Source organism: Bubalus bubalis, chromosome 1 (assembly GCF_019923935.1).
Source record: "Bubalus bubalis isolate 160015118507 breed Murrah chromosome 1, NDDB_SH_1, whole genome shotgun sequence".
Taxonomy (NCBI): domain Eukaryota; kingdom Metazoa; phylum Chordata; class Mammalia; order Artiodactyla; family Bovidae; genus Bubalus; species Bubalus bubalis.
In genome coordinates this window covers 169,327,357-169,341,365 of record NC_059157.1, presented here as the reverse complement: position 1 = coordinate 169,341,365, position 14,009 = coordinate 169,327,357, and positions in this window count along the sequence as shown.

The following is a 14,009-nucleotide window of genomic DNA, read 5'->3' as shown; positions in this document are numbered from 1 at the left end:
GTGGTAGGCTACAGTCCATGGGGTCGAAAAGAGTCAGACATGACTGAGCGACTTCACTTCGCATAGTTGATTTACAATGTCCTGTTAAGTTTCAGGTGAATGGCAAAGTCATTCAGTTATACCTATATCCATTCTTTTTCAGATAATTTTTTCATATTGGTTAATATAGATTGAGTGGAGCTCCCTGTGCTACACAGTAGATCCTTGTTGATAGATCTATTTCATATATAATAATGTGCTTACATTCCAAACTCCTAATTGATCTTTCCCTTTCGGTAACCATAAGTTTGTTTACTAATTCTGTGATTCTCTTTCTGTTTTGCAATTAAGTTCGTCTGAATCATGTTTAGATTCCACATATAAGCGATATTATATTTGTCTTTCTCTGATTTCACATAGGATGGTAAGCTCTAGGTCCATCCATGTTGCAGCAAATGGCATTATTTTATTCTTTCTTTATGACAGTAATATTTATAATAGCCAATACATGGAAGCAACCTAAATGTTTATCCACAGAGGAATGCATAAAGAAGATCTGATTTATATATATATATATATATATACATATATACACACGCACATATATATACACACACACACAATGGAATATTATTCAGGTAGTATCTGTCTGAAATAAGAATGTTAGGGTTAAGAGCCTTGCTAATTCACCTGGATTAGACAGGACTGTTCAGGCATAACTCTATAAGAGGTGCCCTATATATTTCTAGACTGGCTCTAGAAGTCCTCAGGGCAAAACAGACCCAAATTGAGCAATACATAGCAATTAAGTTTTGAAATACCAAACTTTTAAAATTTATTTGTCCTAAGATAATTGAAAGGTTTCTAGCTCAAATACTCTGCTGCTTCATTTGACAGTAAGCTGATACAGTCCTTCTCACAAAGAATTATCAACAGGCACTACACTAGAATATTTATTAGTAGTATTTGGTGAGCTTGAATCACCAGGGAGATTCAGAAATAGCAAGATATTAATCTCTAACTGCACAAAATTACCATTAGTTTTATCTTTCAAAGTGTTATGGTGTATAAATACAGTCACATAGTTTCAATTTAAATGTCAAGTCATCATTTTATTATAACTGAGTCTTGCTCTTAATTGGGACTTCATAGAGAAAACATTGAGAAATACAAGTGTTAGTCTGCTGTGATTATGATAAATACTGTATCATTCAGGAAAGAGTTTTGAATTGATATTTTTATTGATAGATCTAGTACATGTGGAGAAAATTCCATGTCTGTTAGAATGTTTTCAACTGTAGTTAAAATAAGACCATATTGAAAGTGATTTAATCAATTAGGAGTAGAGAAAAAGAAGTCCAGAGTTGGCAAGCCTTGAATTTTACCTTCTAGAAAAGCAGTGTTAGGGTCCTCTCATTTTCTATTTTTGGTGATTTGGCTTTAGTTTTCAGGCGTCTTCTCGCATGACTACAAAGTAATCTCTAGGTAACAAGCATATCCTCAGACAACACATCCAAAGGCAAAAAGGTTTTTGTTTTTTTTTTTTTAATTGGGGATGAAAACCTTTCCCAGAAACCCCCCAGCAGACTTACCACAAGGTACCCTTGACCAGTACTGGCTTACAAATCCATAACCAGGCTGGAAGGAAGGACCAGAAAGTAAGAATCTTATATTTTCAACATTTACAAAAGGTAGAGAGCAAGGAAAATTAGCAGGAGAACCACCCATGTCTACCTTGGCAATGATTCTGCCATGTGATAACTTTGTAAAGAGGCAAAAATTTAGCAGCAATGGCAGCAGCTATTGGCCAAATGAAGTAGTATTTTAGAATCCCAAGTTAAATGAAGATTGACGGATTTTCCTTTGGGGAGATCCATGGGGAAAGGAACTGTCTACTCAAATCCTTTCTCTCACTTTTCTTTTTTCTGAATCATTTTTATCTGACATCTAAGACTCTACTCAGAGAGTGAGTTGCTATACTAAAGAAAACCCTTCCTGCTGCTGTCAGTAAAGGAGCATTTTGCATTACAAAGGATACTACTACGCTCTTAAATAAACGGACAGGCTTCCTTTTCATTCACTGTAAAGTTTTCCCTTTGTGCTCTTGCTGTTGTCAAAGGCCTATGTGTGTTTTATAAATGGAGTTCTAGATTATTGTGTTGTGATGAAGTCTTTAAGAATAAGAAAGTTTTCTAAATTCAAGAGGCTATAATTATATTGTTTGAAATGATTCCTGGACAGGCTTCTCATTTCAGTTGTTTTGTTTTATTTTAAGCTTGAAAAGGTAAATTAACACACACACACAACAAAACAAACACAAAATTCTAAAAAACAAGTAGGCCAAAGACTATTTAAATTTGGTATAAATATTGAATGATTTCTTTCTCCTTTCATCTTTGTTCATCATTGAATGTTCTATTTGCTTCTTTTTAACATGTAAAATTCAATTAACATTCACTGAGTTCCTAACGTAGAGAACTCATCATATTAAGCCCTGTGGGAATACAGCTAAAATATGCTTATTGTAAGCAACTTATCATCTATAAAGTAGATCAATATGTAAATGAGTATTTTGTTAGGTGTCAGCCATGCACTTTTACCTGAGGTTTAAACACTTACTATGGAAAGTCAAGTCTCTGCAGGATCTGGGGAGGTTTTGTGGAGGGCTTGTCTGTAAGTTTACTTTTCAACATGGACAAAAGAAAAAAAAATAAGATGCTGGTATCCCAGCCTGTGGGATCTAAATAAGAGGAAAGATGTAGTATGAGGTTAGGAAATGTGGAGCAGTTATATGCATTGGACTATAGGGTCAAGTTGGATTAAAGCAGAGAAGGGACCTGAAAAAGTAGACTTGAGCTAGACTGAAAGACACATAAAGGAATATGGAAGCGACAGATTGCTCCTGGCCAAGGCATGAGCTACTCTAAACTTTAGGACAGTGGTTCCCAACCATTTTGGCACCAGGGACCAGTTTTTTGGAACACAATTTTTCCACAGACCAGAGTGGGCGTGGGGGGACTGAGGGGGTGGTTTGGAGATGTTTTAGGCACATTACAGTTACTGTTCACTTTATTTCTGTTGTTATTACATCAGCCACCACCTCAGATCATCAGGCATTAGATCTCAGAGGTTGAGGAGCCCTGCTTAGAACTTACATGCCTGTTTGTAGATCACTGGTATTTGTTGAATACTATGTTCTGGTCAACATTCTAAGTACTTCAGACACACTAACTCATATCATCCTCACAAAGCCCTATTGATCACTTATTAAATGTAAGTTCATTTTGTATATCAAGAAATTTAGACACAGAGAGGTTAAGCAATTTGCCCAGGGTCACACTCTTAACTACTACCTCTTTGGATGGGAAGAAAAATACAGGTTTTCCTTCTTGGTACACATCATTATTTTCACATTTCTATTAAAATTGAAAAGGTCACTCATCAAAGTAAATTATTTTATTTTTGAATTTGTCTGATGGCTTACTGTTCCTTGAGCGTGAGGATGAGATGGTTGGATGGCATCACCAATTCAATGGACATGAGTTTGAGTAAACTCTGGGAGTTGATGATAGACTGGGAGGCCTGGCGTGCTGCAGTCCATGGGGTTACAAAGAGTTGGACATGACTGAGCAACTGAACTTAACTGATGGCTTACTGTAACAAATTTATAATATAAACTTCAATTCCTGTAATTCTCTGGACAGGACAGGAAGAAATCTATAGAAAAGTTAAAAATAATAATAATGCATTAATAATCATAAATCTTTCATCTGGAAGAAAAGTTTGAAGCCATTTAGGGTATTACCACATTTACAATATTTATGATTTAAAACAAAAAGGAAAGGCTTTAAACTAATTCATTTAGTAATTCATGGGACATTACAATTTAAAGGGACTGTGATCATCAGCTAGGCTAGTTTCAATTTGGCTGCCCTCAGATGTGATATTATTTGGCCTCCATAGTGATTTCTGCTCTGATTTAATTGAATAACTTGCCAATTTCAAAAAATATTGGGAAATTTAGCCTGAATATATCCACTTCCAGCACCTCATAAAAAGTGGAATGCAAGAGAACAGTGAACCCGTATTTCTATGGTAATAAGTATAGCTGTGTAGAGGCTGGTTAGTTGAGGCTGGTTCTGTAAAGACTGGTTAGTCATAGACAGTGCATTACTTTTCTACTGCAGCATAACAAATAATACCCATTTATTAACTCACATGTCAATAGGTCAAAAGTTTGTCAGCATGAGTGTTTTTTCTGGTAAGGGTTTCACAAGACCATGCTCAAGGGACAGTTAGTCATACAACTTAAATTTAGTAAGGGTTTAAAGCTAATCCCAATTTATTTATTTACACAGTGATGGGAATAGTCTTGCCAATCTTCTTGCATTCTCAAGACAGTTGATTTAATTTTTACTTTGAATATTGCCTTTATGATTCTCATTTTCTATACCAACTCCATATTAACTGACATTTATCATTTTTCTATATGCCCATAACTTCTGTTTGGTTAAAATTGAGTTTATAAGCCTGAAAAAAAATGCTGTTTCTTTTCTGTAATGTCCCTTATTTCTACTTGATCATCTCTGAGTATATTTGATACTGGGGTCCCAGTATAATCTATTTCCCTTATTTCCAAACTCATTTTACTCCTCTCATTAAATTAAACATGCAGTAATTGACAACAGCAGGTGTTGCTTGGATAATAAGGACCATGTTCATACATTCAATTTTATGACAGTGTGTTTCTCTATAAATGTAAGCAAATTTATCCTACAAGTCTTTCAAAGCACTTGCCAATTATAAAAATTCATCCATTTGTGAATATTTGTTTTAATTTTCTTTCATTATTTTTCCCTTCACAATTTATTTCCATTTAGCACAGATGTTTTGTAAAGAATTACAAGGGTTCCTGGAGTTTTTGCAAAGAAGATACAGTTGAGGTCTATATCATCAAACATTTATTGATTGCTGAAACTAGAATCATCGACTCAATCAGAAAATTTCATTAACTATACAGATAAAGCAATTCAACTAAGTCTACTTTGTGCTCCAGAGAAAAAGAACATCTATTATAAAAGTAAAAAAAAAACTATTAATCATGAATAAAATATCTTTAGTCTGATCTTTTTACATGATTGTCTCTAAGCTGTGGTAATTCTTTCTGGGAAAATCATAGTTTGATTTCAAATGAACAGATAAATTATTCTAAGTATGATATAAACTTTGGGAATTTATACATATTTAAAGTTCTCCTTCCATAATGACTAAAGGATGAGAACAATGATTTTTCTCATATTCTTGCAAGAGTTTATCTTGCAAAAGTTATGATACAATCTTACAATTATTTTCTTTTGTATCCTGATGTGATTATTCAACTTCTTATATACGCAGAAGTGACAAAAGAATCTTTAAAGGATCATACTGTGCTACATGGGTTTTCCCAGGTGGCACGAGTGGTAAAGAATTCGCCTGCCAATGCAGGAGGCATAAAAGATGGGGTTTGATCCCTGGGTCAGGAAGATCCCCATGAGGAGGGCATGGCAACCCATTCCAGTATTCTTCCTGGAGAATCCCATGGACAGAGACTGGAGGGCCCCAGCCCATAAAGTTGCAAAGAGTCAGATACAACTAAGTGACTTAGTAAGCACCCATGTACTGTCCATATAACACTTCCATTTTCTTTGAGCTTAAAATTATGTAAATTCTCTTGTTGGTTTTAGCCTAAGATGAATACATGTAAAAGATCTCATTCTTGCAAGGAATTAAAAGGTCAGAACAGTAAATCAAAGAACCACTACTAAAGCTAAACATAATGTATATCATTCTCCCAGAAATGTTAAAAGGTGCCATTTATTATTTTGTTTTCAGCTATTGTGATTGATTGATTTGAACAATCTCAAAATTTGATATTACAGCTAAATAGGATAATGCAAACACTGGGAATTCAGCATTTGAGAGAAGATGCCTTTATTAGCTCCTTCAACATGCATTTACTGAGTTTTTCCACTGTGTAAAGGCCATTAAGGCACAAAGGGGAATGAAACACTATACAGCAATGCACTGTACATCACACTAGAGAAGGAGCACAGACTCTCAGAAATAAATGTGACAATTCAATTGCAATGCAAGTCAAAAAGAGAAAACAAGTAACAAAATACATACAAATAATAAACATTGGTACCAAGGTTTATTATATGTACATAGAGTACAAAATATGTGGTACAAATAATAAATGTACCATAGGAGTGAAGATACTTTTTGAAGATATTTGAGCTTAGGTAAAAGTCACAGGCCAGCAACTGTGAGAGTCATTTTTAAGTGGCATCATAACTACAGACCCTGCCTCTGACTCAATACCATGAGGCTTCCCTAAACAGGATTTCTTCAGGCAATCAAAAAAGTCATATATCTTTCTATAAGTAATAGGAAAACTTATTTCTTCCCAGTTCCAAACAAGCTGGGAAGTGAGTTGCAACTTGTTTTGTCACTTTACAATAAAAGACACTTTGGAAATGTGTGCTTTTGAGAACACTGAGTCAGGTATGTGTTTTGTTCATTTGTTTGAAAACTGCTATTTGAGGTAGCAGGGAAGAGTTGAATTTAGTGTATACACGTACACATATATATGTTTGTATGTATATTTCTTGCTGCTGCTAAGTCACTTCAGTCGTGTCCGACTCTGCGCGACCCCATAGACGGCAGCCCTGGGATTCTCCAGGCAAGAACACTGGAGTGGGTTGCCATTTCCTTCTCCAATGCATGAAAGTGAAAAGTGAAAGTGAAGTCTCTCAGTCCTGTTGGACTTCTAGCGACCCCATGGACCGCAGCCTTCCAGGCTCCTCCATCCATGGGGTTTTCCAGGCAAGAGTACTGGAGTGGGCTGCCATTGCCTTCTCCATGTATATTTCTAGGTCACTATAAAAAACTTCTGGTTGGCAAAAGAGAGTTGTCTAAGAAGTTCCATTTTGGCCAAATTGGGTGATAAGAGCAGGACAGAGCAGTAAATTCATACATAAGATGTGCATTATATTGAAACATATGAACTTGCTTATATAGACCATCCATATTTAATCTCAAACGTGGTAGTTTAAAATTTAGCAACCTAATAAATAGAACTCCTTTTGTTTTCTTTTTGACTAAAGCCTTCAGGCCAGAAATAATAGATGTCAAGTATCCCAAAAGTTTCAAAGAATGGTGCTTTCACTTTTCTTTGGATGTGTCAAGATGGTTAAATTAATTCTGTTGTATTAGTGATCACTCACCTCCAACCACAAAAGCATAGAGATAGAAAATGAATGAGGGAGATTTCTTTAGAGAAAGTATCAACTGGCCATGTGTTCTCCCTTCTCTTGGGATGAGAGGAGAATTGATTCCTTCCAGACTCTATGTCCTGTGAGATGAGTCTTTAGAAGGATCTCCCAACCAACCCACCTGGAAGAAGCCTGAGTTAGAGCCATTTTGAAAGGAAATACATGCAACAGAATTCTGGGTGACATAGCCAAGCAAGGGCCTGATTGTCCAAGGGTTCTGATGCTGGGAATGATGCAGGCACCCTGTGCATTATAGTATGAGGCACTAGAGAAGAAATCTCAAAGACCCCCACAATGGCAATTAGAGAAGAATTCAGATTGGACATATGCCGATCTTATAGGACAGGAACATCATTTCACAAGTTATTTGACACTGCTTTATCTCTTTAATCTTTTCTTCCCTAGGATTTTACCCCATAGAAGTCATCTGTTTAAATTTGTCATAATGACACAATATTAAAACACAATAATAGCACAGTATGCACCAAAAGTTAGCTTTCCAAATAGTTCTTACATTGTTTTCTATATATGCAGAATAGATATCTACCTAGGATGCTGAATGTGTGTGTGTGTGTGTGTGTGTGTGTGTAGATAAACAAGCACATAAGGTTTTAAAATTTCAAAGAGAATTTTGCCCCTGGCATATTTAGAAGTTGTCTTCGTGTAGGAACAGCTGTTACTGTAAGACAGGAATTGGATTGTCTTGCCTAGGGTTTTCTTTCACTGCCTGTTACTTTCACTCTTGCTTTCATTTCTTTTTCTCTCCTTCTCTCACTATTGCTCTTTTATTTTTCTACTTGTTTACTGTGCCCCTTACAAGATGACCTTTTCCTATGGGAGGTTTAGGCACCTAGCTGTTGAGCGAACCCCGCCTCCCCTGTTACTCCTCTGGCCAGCCTGTTAGGTTTCAGACAGATGTCCCAGTCTCGCTTGGGTTTGCTCCCTCTCCACATTTTCCCTGGAAATTCCTACTCCTCCCGCTAAATAACTCCTTCCCGGTCTCCTATTTCCCCCATGATCTTTGGAAGGAAGAGTTCTTATCTGAACAGAAATTATCTTTCCAAAAGTTTGCTGCAGCCAGACTTAAGTAAAACAAAATACTCATTAATTGAGATGACCTTTTTGGAATGGCCCAAAGGAATACCCACTAGATAGAAAATAAAGGTTTTATTTACAAGGCTTCTCAATGTATAAAGGCACCATAAAAATACAGTTCCATATGAGGAACATAAAATGTTTTCATCTGTTGCAATCTGACAGTGATACCTCATATGAGTTCTTTGACCTTCACTTCTCATTTATTTATTTATTGATGTGACCGATTCTTCACATCACATTGAATTTCACCTTCCCTGTGATTCTCAGTTGCCATGACCGCAACACATCTGAAAATCATCTATGCTGTCAGTCCATTAAAAATAGCCATAGAAGGCACAGACACACAAAAACACACACAGCAAATAGTCTAGAAGTTCAGGAGATTATACCTTCATGGCTGGAATCCAGTTTATTCATGGGGGAAAGACAAGGGCACAAGCAACTACTTTTATGAAGAAAATGCTCTTATCAGAAGTTACCTCTAAAGTGTCACTTCACAATTTCTCTTATATACAGCCTATAGAAGATAATAATTTTCTCCCTGTCTCCTCACGTCTGTGAAAAAGACTGTTCCCAAAGTATCTGCACCTCAGCCCATCTGTAACTCATTCCCAGCACTTGGGTTTGGAGGCTCTGCTTCCAGGGATTATTGTCAGACTGGCTTCATTTAAGGTTTTTATAAGTGATTGGGAAGATGAAGTGCCCAGTAAAATCTTCAAGTTCACAGATGACACTAAGCTTCTCTGGGTAATTAAATGTCAAGCTGATAAGGATAAACTGCAGAAAAATCTTTCCTGCTTGTGTGTGAGGTCAGGACACAAAGATGAACTTCACCATGGATGTATGAATGTTGTAGAATAGAAGAAATGAAACAAACCAAATTTTATATGATGAAGACCCTGGGGCATCAGTGATGACCCAGGATAAAGATTTGAGAGTCTTTACTAACTTTTCCTCCTGGAGACTTCTACCTGAAGTTTGTGGTAATAAAAAAAAGTTATTACAATTCTGTAAAACATCAGAGAGACCATGAAAATGACAGAGAAACATTGGTAGCCATTCAAACATTTTTAAACATGCTATTTTGTTTAGTCCTCAAAACAATCCTGTGGTACTTTTAATGCCTTTTGCAAATGAGGAAACCGAGGCTCGGTAAGTGATTGGCTCTTGCACCAAGACATGAGCTTTTGCAATTAGTTCTGAATGTTACCTGTAAAGAAAATGGAAGTGAAAAATATTCAGAAATGGACTTTTCAAATAAAAGCTGGGGAATCAGAAGGGAGAACTGAGGGAAGGTATTTCTATAGAAGCATGTATTTGAAAAATAAGAAAATTTTGATATGGAAAAATGACTTGAATACTGAATGGAAGGTGGCTTGAGTGAAATTTTAGAATTCTAGAAACAACTAGGAAATGGTATGATGCTTAAAAACGGTTTATTAGTTTACTAGAGCTGCCGTAACAAGGCACTCAAACTAGGTGACTTAAACAACAGGAATGTTTTGTCTCATAATTATGGAGGCTAGAAATTCAAGGTATCAACAGGTTTAGCGTCTTCCAAGAATTACGACGGAAGGTTCTCTTGCAGGCTTCCTCTTTCTGTGTCTCTTCACACTTTCTTCTCTCTGTGAATGCTGGTATCTGTATTCAAATTTCCTTTTTATATACGGACACTGGTCACATTTGATTACAGCCCACTCTGATACCTCATTTTAATTAAGTTTGCAATTACCCCACTTCCAAATAAGGTTGTATTTTGAGATACTGGGAGTTAGGTTTTAATATACAGACTGTGGCAGGGGGGTTACAATTCAACCCATAACAATTGTCAAGAAAGCAAGGCACAGTGGATGATACATTTATGTAAGTTATTGCTCTGAAGACTCTATAAATGAGAAACAGAGCATCATGGAGAAAGCATTAAGCCAATAAAGAGCTGTGGGTGGTGGTGGGAGGGGAGATGGTAACAAAATCTTGTTTAGCATCATAATATTGGAGACTTGTGAGAAGCCATAGAGATCACTGTGTTTTCACACAGTTGAGCAACATCCAGAAGGGAGAGTCTGCTCTCATTGTCCAACAAAAACATAACCAATTGATTTCACATAATAGGGCATTTGCATTGCTATTTATTTATGCCATATTTGTTTTTCATTCCAGAAAAAAATTAAACCCCAAATATTTAAAAGTATGGTTTACAAAAAACCCAAAGAATCTCAACTCTTTGAATACATAATGAAAGCTCCAGGCTTGGTTTTCTCTATCAGATTAAAATCAAAATAAAAACATTTTAGACAAGTTTGTACTAGATGCATTAATACAGTTTTTAGAATAAAACGTAACCACATTTCTCAATGAAATTGAAGAAGCACTTCAGTTAAAGTTTATTTCATTCAGGGTGCATCCAACCCCATGTTATGATGTCAGATGTCACAATGGGCTAAGAAATACCTTATGGTATACAATGTAATCATCTTGACTGTGTGGAAGTAAAATGTGAAATGATAAAAGTAAAAATAACATTTGATTTATGTATTACTGCATTCATCCTCTTAAAGCAGTGAAAGTGAAAGTGTTAGTTTTTAATCATGTCCGACTGCCATCTTGCAGACTGTAGCCTGCAAGGCTCCTCTGTCCATGGGATTCACCAGGCAAGAATATTGGAGATAACATTTCATTTATTTATTACTGTATTCACCTTCTTAAAGCAGTATCTTTACTTAAAAATAACCAGTAGTATAGTCTTAATGATACCTTATGCATAGACTTTCAATAGGACTCTTTTGTGAACATTTATTGTCCATGAATCTATGTCCTTTGCAATGTCTCCACAATTCTTTTCAGTTTATACTGATCCTCTGAGTCCGCAACTGAACACATTTGGTTATTGCCTTCTCTAGCTTCATGTCTCTTATCTGGTCCCTGGAGAGTCTAATTGATTGGTGGCTTTGGCATTACCAAACAAATCTCCTCACCAGCACCTGGGAAGTGATGATATATGAAGGAGTTCCAAGTTTTCAAATGTAAATATCCTTGGACTTCTCTTGCTATGTGCAGCAGATAGAAAACTGAAATTGTGGACAGTGGTTTGCAATGTCTTCTGAAATAGGAGTGATAAGTAGAGCCCATGCACTGAATGGCTTTGGCATCTGATTTAGAGTATCTGAATGCAAGCGTCTGTAGCACAGAGGGTTGAACTGGGCAAGGAGCAGTGGTGAAGGCCAACATAGGGGTCAAGGTGGAAGGGGCTGTCTTCATGGTGGAAGGGACTCTCTCCAAGGAAAGAAGAGAGATTTGCCCTTTGGACATCTAAAGGAAGAAACTTTGAAAGAGATCATGAACTGCTATTGTTAGTTTTTAAAAATATGATTAAATCAGATTCCATAAAATTGGAATTTAGAAAGAATAAAGCAATATTCTTTATAGTCACAATACATTGCTACCAATATGTACACTAACTGAACACAACTAAGTAACATTTTGATTGATATCTTTCCAGGGTCTGTGTGTGTCATATATGTTTGTGATTATGTGTTTCTCCATAGTCTAATAAAATTACCTAATGTTTTTAAATCTTGATTTACCTTCAAGTACCTTGTATCTTTTATGTTCACACTGTGTATGTAATTACTTATGCTGCTGCTGCTGCTGCTAAGTTGCTTCAGTCGTATCCGACTCTGTGCGACCCCATAGACGGCAGCCCACCAGGCTCCCCCGTCCCTGGGATTCTCCAGGCAAGAACCCTGGAGTGGGTTGCCATTTCCTTCTCCAATGCATGAAAGTGAAAAGTGAAAGTGAAGTCGCTCAGTCATGTCTGACTCTTAGCAACCCCATGGACTGCAGCCTACCAGGCTCCTCCATCCGTGGGATTTTCCAGGCAAGAGTACTGGAGTGGGGTGCCATTGCCTTCTCCTAATTACTTATGACTACCTAATTTTTAAAATCTTGATATTTCCCAAGATTCTGTTTTTGACTTTTTTTCTGCTTTCTATTAGCTCCCAGATCACTCTCAATTCTTTTATCAGAATAGATAACATCTAATAACTTCTAAGTCACAAATCTATATTTTATGTTTCAGACTCCCAAATATAATGATTAATCATTAAGGTATTCCTAAATTAATAAACTATTTCATTGAATTGATAACTAATATATGTTAATTAGTTCATTTAGATCTTAGTATGTGTTGGTATTAGTATGTATTGTGAGTTCTGGGTATTTAACATGGAAAGTGGTGACAGAATTTAGCTGAGGTTATCATATCAGCTCTTTTAGGCTGCTGTGTGAAGAAAGGCAGTTGAAAACTTTGAAAGAGTTTAGGAGGGTATGGTTGTCTAGGTGAGGATGATGACAATCTGATGATTGCAGACATGGAGAGAACTGAATGAATGGAGATTAGATGGACAGGAGCCTAGATTGAATGTAGGGGCAGGAGGGAAGCATCTGGCTTAGGTTTTAGGTCTCTGAGAGTGTGTGTGGGAAGATTATGGATTTCCTGTGCAGCAACACCCTGGCATTGCTCTGTTGAAGACAACTTACTCAGGACTTTTTGTTGAATCTTTGCTGTGCAGCAGGTAGGAAGTGCAAGACTGGAATGTAAACCATTATTTGAATCCTTTAGAGACTAGGACGAGGTTCAGGTGAAGACTGGTGGCAGGAGATAATGTGGGACTTGTTTCTAAATTAGGGCTGCGAGCACTGTTTATAATAGCCAGGACATGGAAGCAACCTAGATGTCCATCAGCAGATGAATGGATAAGAAAGCTGTGGTACATATACACAATGGAGTATTACTCAGCCATTAAAAAGAATACATTTGAATCAGTTCTAATGAGGTGGATGAAACTGGAGCCTATTATACAGAGTGAAGTAAGCCAGAAAGAAAAACACCAATACAGTATACTAACACATATATATGGAATTTAGAAAGATGGTAACAATAACCCTGTGTACGAGACAGCAAAAGAGACACTGATGTATAGAACAGTCTTATGGACTCTGTGAGAGAGGGAGAGGGTGGGAAGATTTGGGAGAATGGCATTGAAATATGTAAAATATCATGTATGAAACGAGTTGCCAGTCCAGGTTCGATGCACGATACTGGATGCTTGGGGCTGGTGCACTGGGATGACCCAGAGGGATGGAATGGGGAGGGAGGAGGGAGGAGGGTTCAGGATGGGGAACACATGTATACCTGTGGCGGATTCATTTTGATATTTGGCAAAACTAATACAATTATGTAAAGTTTAAAAATAAAATTAAAAAAATTAAAAAAAAATAAATTAGGGCTGAGAAAGACTTTTAACCCATCTTAAGAAATTTTTTAATCAATTTTTTTCTACATGTTCTTATTGAGGGCCCTGTTTTAGGAGCTGTGGACTTGAAGATGAATACCCTATTCTTAATGTGCTCAGGATCTACTGTAGAAATTTCTTGTGTGATAAACAGGCTACAGGTAAACTTAGCTAGAGATCCCCAGCTCACAGGGAACCCAAGCACCTCCACTTACATCAGGTGAGACACACACATCATTTTCTAACTAGACAAGTTAGGCACATACATAAAGTAATAAGAATAAAAATAAAACAATGTAATGGTATAACAAGAGAATATAATATA